The 11,236-nt window shown below is 52.6% G+C and overlaps 1 pseudogene; it reads right to left on the bottom strand.

The window, feature by feature from the left end:
• Positions 1 to 6,325: 6,325 nt before the first annotated feature.
• On the bottom strand, positions 6,326 to 9,718 carry LOC118660789 (annotated as a pseudogene).
• Between the last annotated feature and the right edge of the window lie 1,518 nt (positions 9,719 to 11,236).

Here is an 11,236-nt window from a genome sequence, read left to right as displayed (position 1 = left end):
CAAAGACATTGTTCAAGTTATGTCAGAGACGAATTTGTTACGAAACTGAGTGCAATTTCCTTATCTAACGACACTGTCTGCAAAAGAATAGATGACATGTCTGCTGATATTCTTGATCAGGTAATTCAGGAAATTAAATCTGCTCCACTTCCAATATTTAGTATCCAGTTTGATGAATCTACAGATGTTGCAAACTGCTTACAGTTACTGGTTTACGTGAGGTATATTAATGATGGCGACTTCAAAGATGAGTTTCTTTTTTGCAAACCTCTTGAAACGGCAACTACTGCACATGATGTATTTGACACAGTTGGTTCATTCCTGAAAGAGCATAAGATCTCGGGAAAAGGTTTGTGGTGTTTGCACAGATGGTGCTCCAGCTATGCTAGGATGTTGATCTGGATTTCAATGTTTGGTACTGAATGAGTCACCAAAAGTCATCGGAACTCACTGTATGATTCATCAGCAAATATTAGCAATGAAGACGCTGCCATAAGAGTTATAAGAAGTAATGAAAAACATCATAAGTTGTGTCAATTTTGTAAAGGCGAGGACTTTAAACAGTCGACTGTTTTCGCAACTGTGCAATGAGTTGGATGCGCTGAACAGTGCTCTATTTCACAGTGAAGTGAGATGGTTGTCAAGAGGAAAAATTTTAAAATGTGTTTTTGAGCTTCGTGATGAACTCAAAACGTTTTTTAATCAGAAAGCAAGACCGCAGTTCAAGGCACTTTTCAGAGATAAAAGTGAACTGCAGAAAATAGCTTACTTGGTTGACATCTTTGCCATCTTGAATGAGTTAAATTTATCACTGCAAGGACCAAATGCAACATGCCTCAATTTGTCTGAAAGATCCGATCACTCCAAATGAAACTTCAGCTTTAGCAAAAAAAATTGGATGAAAATAAAATTTACATGTTGCCTACCTTATCTGCTTTCTTTGAGGAACATAACATTAAACCAGACAAAAAGATTACGATGATAATTTCTGTGAAAGAACATTTGCACATGCTTGCAGACGAAATTTCATTGTACTTTCCAAATCTACCTGACACCCCATTTGCACTTGCCAGAAGCCCATTCACAGTCAAAGTTGAAGATGTTCCTGAGACAGCACAAGAGGAGTTCATTGAACTTATTAACAACGATGCAGCGAGAACTGATTTCTCTACAATGCCAGTTACAAATTCTGTATTAAGTGTTTGCAGTCATATCCTGTTCTTTCTGAGACTGTGTTGCACCTTCTTCTTCCATTTCCAACAACATATCTTTGTGAAACAGGGTTTTCCAGCTTGTTGGTTATCAAGTCTAAATACAGAAGTAGACTTGTTGTGGAAGATGATCTTCGTTGTGCTCTTGCAAAGACTGCCCCAAGAATTTCTGACCTGGTGAGAAAGAAGTAATCTCAACCTTCGCACTGACATTGGCTTTTTATGCATAATGTCGCAAAATGTAGCAATGTAGTTTACTGTTGTTATATGAAGACTGTTACCCATGCTACACTATGCTTCAAGAGAAAATTTCATTTATTTGTAATTAGAAATAAATATTTCACAATATATAATTACATATTGTTTTTGTGATTAATCACTATGCTTTAATTATGTTCAATTTGTAACAATGAAAATATATCCTGCATATCAGATATTTACATTATGATTCATAACAGTAGCAAAATTACAGTTATGAAGTAGCAATGAAAATAATTTTATGGTTGGGGGTCACCACAACATGAGGAACTGTATTAAAGGGTCGCACAGCATTAGGAAGGTTGAGAATCACTGGTTTAAGGGAGCTATGCGACAAATGTAATGATATCCACATCACAGGAGTAACAGAAGGTAAAGAAACTGAGCAAGGTATAGAGAACCTATTTGAAGAAATTATAACAGAAAACTTCCCTAATGTGGTGAAGGAAAAAGGCACACAAATTCAGGAGGCACAGAGAGTGCTAAGCAAGAAGAACCAAAAAGGGCCTATGCCCAAACACATCATAATTAAAATGCCAAAGAGAGTATCTTAAAGGAAGCAGGAGAAAAGCAACCTGTTACCTACAAAGGAGCTCCCATAAGGCTTTCAGCTGATTTCTCATCAGAAACTATAGGCCAGAAGGGAAGGGCATGAAGTATTCAAGGTAATGAAAAGCAAGGATCTGAAACCAAGACTGCTCTATCCAACAAGTCTGTCATTCAAAATAGATGGTGACTTTTCCCAGACAAAAAATAAAAATAAAAAGGCTAAAGGAGTGACCAAACCAATATTGCAAGAAATGCTAGATCAAACGTTTCTGTGCCTTACTCATCAGTAGTGTGGTCTGCCCAGGGTATCCTATCTAATAAAAGAGAAACATGGTAATTAGCCATACCTCCGCTACCCTTCCCATTGGCTAATCAGGGTGATATGCAAATTAACTGCCAGCCAAGATGGCGGCCGGCAGCCAGGCAGCTTGAAGCGAACATGAGGCTTGCTTGCTTCAGTGACAGAGGAAGCCAACATTCCCTGCCTGCCGCTGCCGGCCTCTGAGCTTGCAGTTTGAAACATTGTTACAAATATAGAATCTAAACAAATTCTAGAAACCTGCTTTCAGCCAGCCAGGATCTCAGAGCTGGAGTTGAAACAGTGTTTCGATTACAGAACCCAAACAAACCAGATACCTGCTTTCAGCAGCCGAGGCCTCAGAGCTGGAGCCAAGCCTCAGAGCTAAAGCTGGCCCAGAATAAAAAAAGAAAAGAAAAAAAGGAGCAGTTGGGAGCTTCAGTCACCTGCCAGCCTGAAAACAGCCCTCAGCCCCTCACCCAGACTGGCCAGGCACCCCAATGGGGACCCCCACCCTGAAGGGGGTGTGACCAGCTGCAAACAGCCAGCAGCCCCTCACCCAGGCTGCCCAGGCACCCAAGCAGGACCCCCACCCTGATCCAGGACACCCTTCAGGGCAAACCAGCCGGCCCCCACCCATGCACCAGGCCTCTATCCTATATAGTAAAAGGGTAATATGCCTCCCAGCACCAGGATCAGTGGAGCCGCGAGGCCTCCAGGCACTGGGATCAGCGTGACAGGGGGCAGCGCCCAAACCTCCTGATCACCCTGCGGCTCTGTGTGTGACAGGGGGTGGAGCCACAACCTCCCTATCCGCCCTGCTCTGTTTGTGACAGGGGAAGGCGCCCCAACCCCCTGATCAGCCCTGCTCTGTACCTGATAGGGGGGAACTCCCCAACCCCCTGATCACCTTGCGGCTCTGTGTGTGACAGGGTGTGGCACCCCAACGCCCTGATCGGCCCTGCTCTGTGGATGATAGAGGGCAGTGCCCCAACCCCCCCCCCCTCCCCGGGCCCTGCTCTGTGTGTGACGGGGTAGAGCCATACCTCCCTATCGGCCCTGCCCTGAGTGTGACAGGGTGCGGCGCCCCAACCCCCTGATCCGCCCTGCTCTGTATGTGACAGGGGGAAGTGCCCCAACTCCCTTATCGGCCCTACTCTGTGAGTGACGGGGGGAGCTCCTCAACCCCCTGATCGGCCCTGCTCTGTGCGTGACTGGGGGGAGCTCCCCAACCCCCTGATGGGCCCTGCTCTGTGCGTGACAGGGGGGCAGCACCCCAACCCCCTGATTGGCCCTGCTCTGTGCGTGACAGGGGGTGGCATCGCAACCTCCCCATCGACCCTACCTTGAGTGTGACGGGGGCAGTGCCCCAACCCTCCAATCGGCCCTACCCTGAGCGTGACTGAGGGTGGCATCGCAACCTCCCAATCCACCCTGCTCTGTGCATGACAGGGGGTGGTGCCCCAACTCCCTAATCAGCCCTGCTCTGAGCCCGACCAGGGGCTGCACCTAGGGATTGGGCCTGCCCTCTGCCACCCGGGAACAGGCCTAAGCCAGCAGGTCGTTATCTCCTGAGGGGTCCCAGACTGCGAGAGGGCACAGGCCAGGCTGAGGGATACCCGCCTCTCCTCCGAGTGCACAAATTTTGGTGCACTGGGTCTCTAGTCCTATATAATAAAAGCCTACTATGCTAAGTGTCTGGTCGTCCCTTTCAACCAATCAAAGCGTAATATGCTAATGATATGCTAAGGCAGCTCAACCGCTCACTATGACATGCACTTACCACCAGGGGGCAGACAGTTGGCCAGTTGACCAGTCGCTATGACATGCACTGACCCCCAGGGGGCCAACACTCTAACCAGTAGGTTAGCTTGCTGCTGGGGTCCAGCCAATCGGGACTGAGTGAGATGGGCTGGACATGCCCTGGAGCCTTCCTGTGGTCCCTCCCCAGCTGTCCAACCTCCCGCGTCCTTTCCCAGCCCCGATTGTGCACTGGTGGGGTCCCTCAGCCTGGCCTGTGCCCTCTCGCAATCCAGGCTATGGGACCCCTTCTCTGAGTGCGTGAATTTCATGCACCGGGCCTCCAATTAGGTATAAAAGCCTCTCTCACGAAATGGACCGAGAATGTGAATGGGCAATCAGAATACAAAATTCTAATCCTGGCTCTGTCATTAACAAGTTATGTAATCTAGAACAAGTCATTTTTGTTTGTTTTTATTTTTTTGTGGTTTTTTTTATTGTTGTTGTTCATCTTCACCCGAGAATATTTTTCTATTGATTTTTAGAGAGAGAGGACGAGAGGGGAAGAGACAGAGAGAGAAACATTTATTGGTTGCCTCCTGCACACACCCCAACCAGGGCCAGGGATCGAGCCTGCAACCAAGGTAAGTGCCCTTGGTTGCAGGAATCAGAACCCTCCAGTCCATGGGCCAATGCTCTATCCACTGAGCCAAAACTGCTAGGCTTTTTTTTTTGGGGGGGGGGGAGGGGGTTAAGTCATTTTTAAGAATGACTTTTACAGACTCAATTTTTATATCCTTTCAATAAGAGTGTTGGGCTGTAATAGCTTTGAAAGGCATTTGTCAATTCTCCAGGAATAAAGGGCTTTCTGTGTCCCAAGTATCACGCTGGGCACTTGGAATGTGCTGCTGGACGGCAGGCTAGGAATCTGCCCTCATGGAGCTTACATTGCAACGGGGATGACAGACATTTGTTTAAAATAGACATGAATTTATAGGCACAACAGATGGACCAAGAAAAAGAACAATGTGCTTTGGAGCATGTGACCAACATTCCTTCCATGTTGTAAATACTGAGGATGATGTTTTATTTTCTCTGGGGAAAAACCCAGAATTCACAGGAGGAGAAATCATAACATGAGAAAGTCTGGCTCCTGGTTGTGGGTGAAGCTTGGCAATGGGTGAAAAGCTGATTGGCATCGCCTCCCTGACTCTCGGCTTTCCAAGGATGTAAGGTCAGATGAAGGCACACAGACACCTGGCTAGCCCACACTGATACCCAACCGAAACAAAAGGTGGTTACCATGGAAAGGGTCGTGGCAGGTAGGGTGGCAATTTATTCTCCTACATTCCTCCTAAAGCAGTGCGATTTGGGTTGAATATGAGTCAAAACTTCCTGCCTGGTGTGTACTGAGCAAGACCTGGTCCTTGGACATTCACAATAATGATGGACCATACACAGCTGGCCATCTGCTCAGAGTTTAGCTAGAGATGGAAAGATGTGCCACATAACTTCTGAGGTTCCCATACACCCTCCAGGCCTATGAAAATGACTGTATATGAAATAAGAATAAATGTAGGCAATTAAAACCCCTCTGATTTATAAATGTGAAAAAAATAAAATATGGTGTATTGTACAATGGAATAGGATTCAGCCCTAACAAGGAATGAAGTATTGCTCCACGCTACAACATGGATGGACCTTGACAACATCATGCTCATGAAGGAAGCCAACCAGAAAGACCACGTTATGTGACTTACATGACATTTCCAGAATTGGCAGATCTGCAGAAACAAAGTAAGTTAGTGGTTGCGTATGGCTGAGGGGAGTGAGGGATGGGGCGAGAGCTGGAGAGAACAGGACTTCTTTTCGAGGTGATGAAAATGTTCTGAAATTGATTGTGGTGAAGGCTGCGCCTATCTGTGAATATTCTAATTCAATACTATTGGATTTTACACTTTAAGTGGATAAATCGTATGGCATATAAATTACATCTCAATAAAACTGCTTCAAAGAAAGTAGAGCCAGGGCCTTCCCCCGGAGGCTCCGTTCTGGAGGAGAAGGTCTGCAGGAATCAGATCACAGACACAGTTCCCATGGGCACAGGGCGTGGCAAAGCCCGGGGCCAGGAGACCGCACGGAGGGCGCCCTCGCAGGGGCTGGGGAGCCGGTCAGCAAGGCTGCTCTGGGGACGTGATTCTTTTAATACCGGTTTTTATGTTACAGCTTTAATGAGCTGGTTTTTTTAATGTTTTGGCCATAAGTTTATTTAACATAAAATAACCCCTCCAACTTTACTGAAGGGTTGACCACGTCCACGACCAAACCCGCCTCTGTGCGGAATTTGATTGTTGACCCAGCCCCAGCCCCAGCCCTGGCCTGGGCATGCTCCTCGGCAGGTGGGGGGAGGGGACCGTCACTCTCCCTCTGTGGGTGTCTCTGTCAGCTTCCCTCCTGTGAATCGCAGGTCACTCCCCGTCCAGATCTTTGGGCGGCCAGTCTCAGGGCGGCTGGGCGCAAGGTGGCGGGCACGATCTCCGGGGGCAGGTGCAGGTAATCGCGGAGATACTGGATGCCCTCGTTGGTGAGGTACCAGTAGAAGTGTCTCCAGGCAAACTGTTCCTTCACGTAGCCCCGGGACTTGAGAGACTGCAAGACAGAAAACTGCGGCTGAGACCTAACTGGAGGCTTGACGCTAGGAACGCGGTGCAGAGGGAGCTGGCTGCGCAGTAGGCAGGTGTTCAGGTGCATCTACCTCACGGCCCCTCAAGGCAGCAAGCAGCGCGGGCTGTCCTGACCTCCTTGGCACTGGCCTTGGGCTGCCGCCGAAAACCCCTCCATCGGCACCCACTCCAGCAGCGCCCGGCCGGCTACCTGCATGGCCTTCATGACGTGGAGATTGGGCACGTTCTTGTCCGCCAGCTCGGGGTGCTTGGGCATGTGCACGTCCTTCTTGGCCACCATCACCCCCTCCTTGAAGAGGAGCTCGTAAATGGCGATCCGGTTCTTCCAGGGCATCTGGGGCCGGAGCTGCAAAGCAACAAGTTATATTTTATAGATCATAAGACTCACCATCTCACATGGACAATATTTGGTGAATTTACTGTGTGCTGCCACCATCAACCACAACACAGTTTTAGAACATTCTCCTCGCCCCAAAAAGATTCCTTAAGCTCAAATACAGCCAATGCCATTCCCTGAGATTACTAATCTACTTTCTGCTTCTGACCTGCCCTTTCTGGAAATGTCGTATAAACGGATCACAACACGGCGTCGGCTGTCCGTGGTCCCCTCACATTCCAGGTCCAGAGCTCCCATGAGATCAGCGGAGGATGTCTTGGGGATCGTGTAAAACCCGACCCCTCCCTCTGTCCACTCCTGCGGCACAGTTGCCGTGGAGGCCCGTGTTGCCGAGGTGCCCGCGCCCAGCCCCTCTGTGGCTGACTAGCTCCCCCCTGAACGGACAGACCGCTTTGTTCATCAGCCCCAGCGGGGCACTCGGGCTGCCTCCAGTTTGGGGCTCATGAATAAGCTGCTGTGAGCGTTTCACACACGTCTTTGTGCATTTTCCTCTCTTGGGGAGATGCCTAGGAGTGGAATTGCTGAGTCATACGGGAAATTTAACTTTTTTAAAAACTTTATTTCTATCCTGGCTGGTGTGGCTCAGTTGGTTGAGCATCATCCCGGGCACCAAAAAGCTGTCAGTTCAATTCCACATCAGGGCACATGCCCAGGTTTGAGTTCAATCCCCAGTAAGGGGTGTGCAGGAGGCAGCTGATCAATGTTTCTCACATCGATGTTTCTCTCTCTCAAAAATAAATTTAATTTAAAAATAAAAAAGACTTTATTTCCCAAAGTCCCAGCATTTCTACCTTCTCTGGGGAAATGACATGTAAGCTGAGACCTCACAGGGGAGAAGGAGTGGCCTTGCAGTGCGAGGGACGGAGTGTGAAGGCCCCGAGGCCCGGGGGGGTAAACGCTTACCTGGATAGAGGAGCTGGGTCCCTTAGGAAAAACGGGGGAGGTCCTTTACATTGAACTCGAAAATACAAACTGTGAGCACACAAAAACGAGTGCGAGGACTAGCGAGAATGTGTCACAGCGGAACCTGCGGGAAGGGACCAGCAGCCACAGGCAGGGGTGGGGTTCCCAGAAGCTGAGTGCAGCTGACATGAGGAGCGGGTTGGCTCCTGGGGGCCTGTGTCGGGGCTGCAACTTTACTTGCCCTGGAGGCAGTGAGAACCCCTGAGGGCCTGGTGCTGCCAGGACCGGAGGCCCTGGGGACCGTGCAGAGACTGGCTTAGAGGAGGGAGAGACAGGGACAGTCGTTCTGCCGTGACCGCAGTCATTCAGGCAAGATGCCAGGAGCCTGGAGGCAAGATGCCAGGAGCCAGGAGGCAGAGGGGGAGATGGTGAGGGGCGGGTCGTGGTGACGGATTGGGGGGCGGCGAGATGGAGGAGTCCAGCATGTCTCCAGGTGTCTGGCTTGGGCTGAACCCGGGGGAAGCCTGCAGACAGTACAGCACTGTCGGGGAGGAGGGGAGGTGCCGAGGTGTCCATTACAGACACGCTGGGTTCGAGAGCCTGTGCGCAGGGCCTGCCCCTGGGAGAGCAGGGTATGGACTCCGGGTCCTCGGGAGTGGCCCCTCCTTGTGAAACACGCCGCTGACGTAGGGAACCCCCCATCTGTCTTTTTCCAAGTACGGGACAGCCCCTGAGAGCTGTGCCTTTCAACAAGCCCCTGAGGTTTGGGAAGGATCATATCACATGACACACCAAAGGGTGTCTTCTGAGGCTGGCTCTCTGCCTCGTCCCGGCTTTGCCTTCTGCCCCCTCTGGTGTCTGGGCCCAGCGATCCCCGCATCTAGAGAACAAGGGTTCCCCCGCCCCAGAGTCTGCTAGCCCCCCACTCTCCACTGTCCTCTGCGAACTCCTGATTTGCAGCTGGGCATGTCATGCCTTCCCAACTTTGCTTGCAGCTGGATGTGGCCATAGGACTGAGTCTGGACCCTAAGTGGCAGTGTCTTTCCAAGAAGTGAAGAGGGGAGATGTGGCCTCATCGCTCCTCCTTCCTGGCAGTGGGATGCAGGTGTAATGTCTGAGCTCCATCACCAACCCTGGATCCTGGAGTGGGAGTGACCTCGGGAATGGAAGCCGCACACGATGGAGCAAGAAGAGAGAAGAAGCCCGACAGGACCTGCATTGCCCAACTTCACAGTCCATTCTGCAGTGAGCAGAACGCAGAGCACAATGTGAAAGGCACCCCAGCGTGTGCAAGCAATGCCTGAGCCTGCACCGAGCGCCATGCCAGCCTCTGCCCACCACTGGACGTCATGCGGACAAGGACATGCTTCCATTGTGAGCAACCCCCTGAGGGCTTTCTGCTCCCTGCCGCTGGGTCTGCCCTAATACCCGGCTCTGAAACCCAGCCCCACCTCCTCCTTGCCTTTGCCAGGTCCCTGTGTGGCCAGGAAGGGTGAGTGTTGGTTCCCAGCCCCACCCCCCACCCCCACTGAGAGTGGTCCCAGAGGCAACCCACAGACATGGCAGAGCCGGGATTGCAAGCCCAGGCCATTCTGCCTTACGTCTCACCGGCTCCTACTGTCCGATTGTCTATGGCCAACTCCGAACCGAGAGCCTCACACTGTGCTCTATTTCTCATGCCCTCGCCGGGCTCACCAGGCATTTCTCACTGAGGTCCCTCATGAGGCTGCGGTCAGATGGCGCTGGGGCAGGCGTCCTCTGGAGGCTCAACGGGCTGGACATCCAAGGCGACTTCCTCCCCCGGCAGGTGGTGCGGGCTGAGAGCTCAGCAGGGGCTGTTGGCAGGTGGTGCGGGCTGGGAGCTCAGCAGGAGCCCCTGTCGGCCCCTCACAGCGTGGAGGCCGCGTTCCCAGAAGTCTCCGGGAGTGAGCATCCGGAGACCCTGCAGAAGCCGCGAGGCTTCTAAGGCACCAGCTGCTAAGCCACGCGCATCGCTGCTGCCATGTGGCCTGGGCCAGCGCAGGCCCAGGGAGGACGACACGGTGACTACCGGGAAGCAGGGCTCACCGGGCCACCTGATCAGATAGGAGCCCAGCGCTGCGTTCAGAGGCGCGGACGGGCAGCAGCGGCGTCCACGCGCTGAGAGCCCGGGAATGGGTGAGCTCTGTGCGCACCGAGTGTGTGTGCGGCATGCGTGGGCCTGTGCGGTGCGTGTTGCGCGTTAGGGGGATGTTTATGTGGAATGTGCTGTGTGGCAGGAGCAGTGTGGGAGTGGGGTGACATGTGTCTGCACGTGGTTGGGAGCTGGAGCTGGCAGAGAATGTGGGACTCGGGAGGGTGTGTCTAAATCAGTCTTCAGCGGTCTGGGTCCCTTGCCGGCTGCTTCCCACTTTCCTCCGGTGGAGCCTCTGCCAGCGCCAGGCAGGGAGGAAGTCACCAGAGGCCCCATCGGGAGAGGGGCTGGGCTGGGGCCTCCTCGCTGCCCACATCCCTCCTCGCTGCCCATTCACAGGGCAGGAGGTCCGGGTGGGGGTCCCGGTGAGGAGGACAGGGCTTCTGAACGCCTCCTCCCCTGCAGCTCCCAGAGGCAGCTCTTGTCCCACCTCCGCCCCAAGCAGGAGGCCTCTGAGGAGGGAGTGTGGGCCCTGGGGTCCCAGATGCAGAGATCACGGGGTTCCACTCCTGCCACACGACTGTGGGCAGGTCCCTTGCGTGCTCTGAGCCTACCAGAAGGGCTGGATTGGACCCTTAGATTTCATGCCGCCCAGCACCAAGCGGACTCCACTCAGCCTCCCTTGCACTCGCTCTCATTCATGTTCTACCTGTGAACCCTGGAAGGGCCCACAGAGACAGGCAGCACCTATGCCCAGAGGTGACCTCAGGCAGACTCCTGAGCCAGAGGCCCCCCTCCGTCAGGCAGGGCCCAGCGGTGGCAGGGGAGGGAGCAGAGGGGAGCTCATCTTCCTGGAATATTAATGGCCCATCAGGCGTGCTGAGCCGAGCTGAGCAGCAATCTGCCTTTATTAAGGAGGCAGGCAGCAGCTGGAGACCGTGGGCCAGACAGGAGGGAGGAAGGCAGCAGCAGCTGGCAGGGCCCGGAGGGGGGGCGGGGCAGCAGGTAGACAGCTGAGGAGGTGCCTCCCCACCCCCTCCCCGCCCCTGCCACCTGCCCTCCCACCTGTGCCTCAGAGCCCCC

Source organism: Myotis myotis, unplaced genomic scaffold (genome assembly GCF_014108235.1).
Source record: "Myotis myotis isolate mMyoMyo1 unplaced genomic scaffold, mMyoMyo1.p scaffold_m19_p_7, whole genome shotgun sequence".
Classification (NCBI taxonomy): Eukaryota; Metazoa; Chordata; class Mammalia; order Chiroptera; family Vespertilionidae; genus Myotis; species Myotis myotis.
Note: the sequence above shows the minus strand (reverse complement) of the source record. Positions and strands in the feature narration are given on the sequence as shown.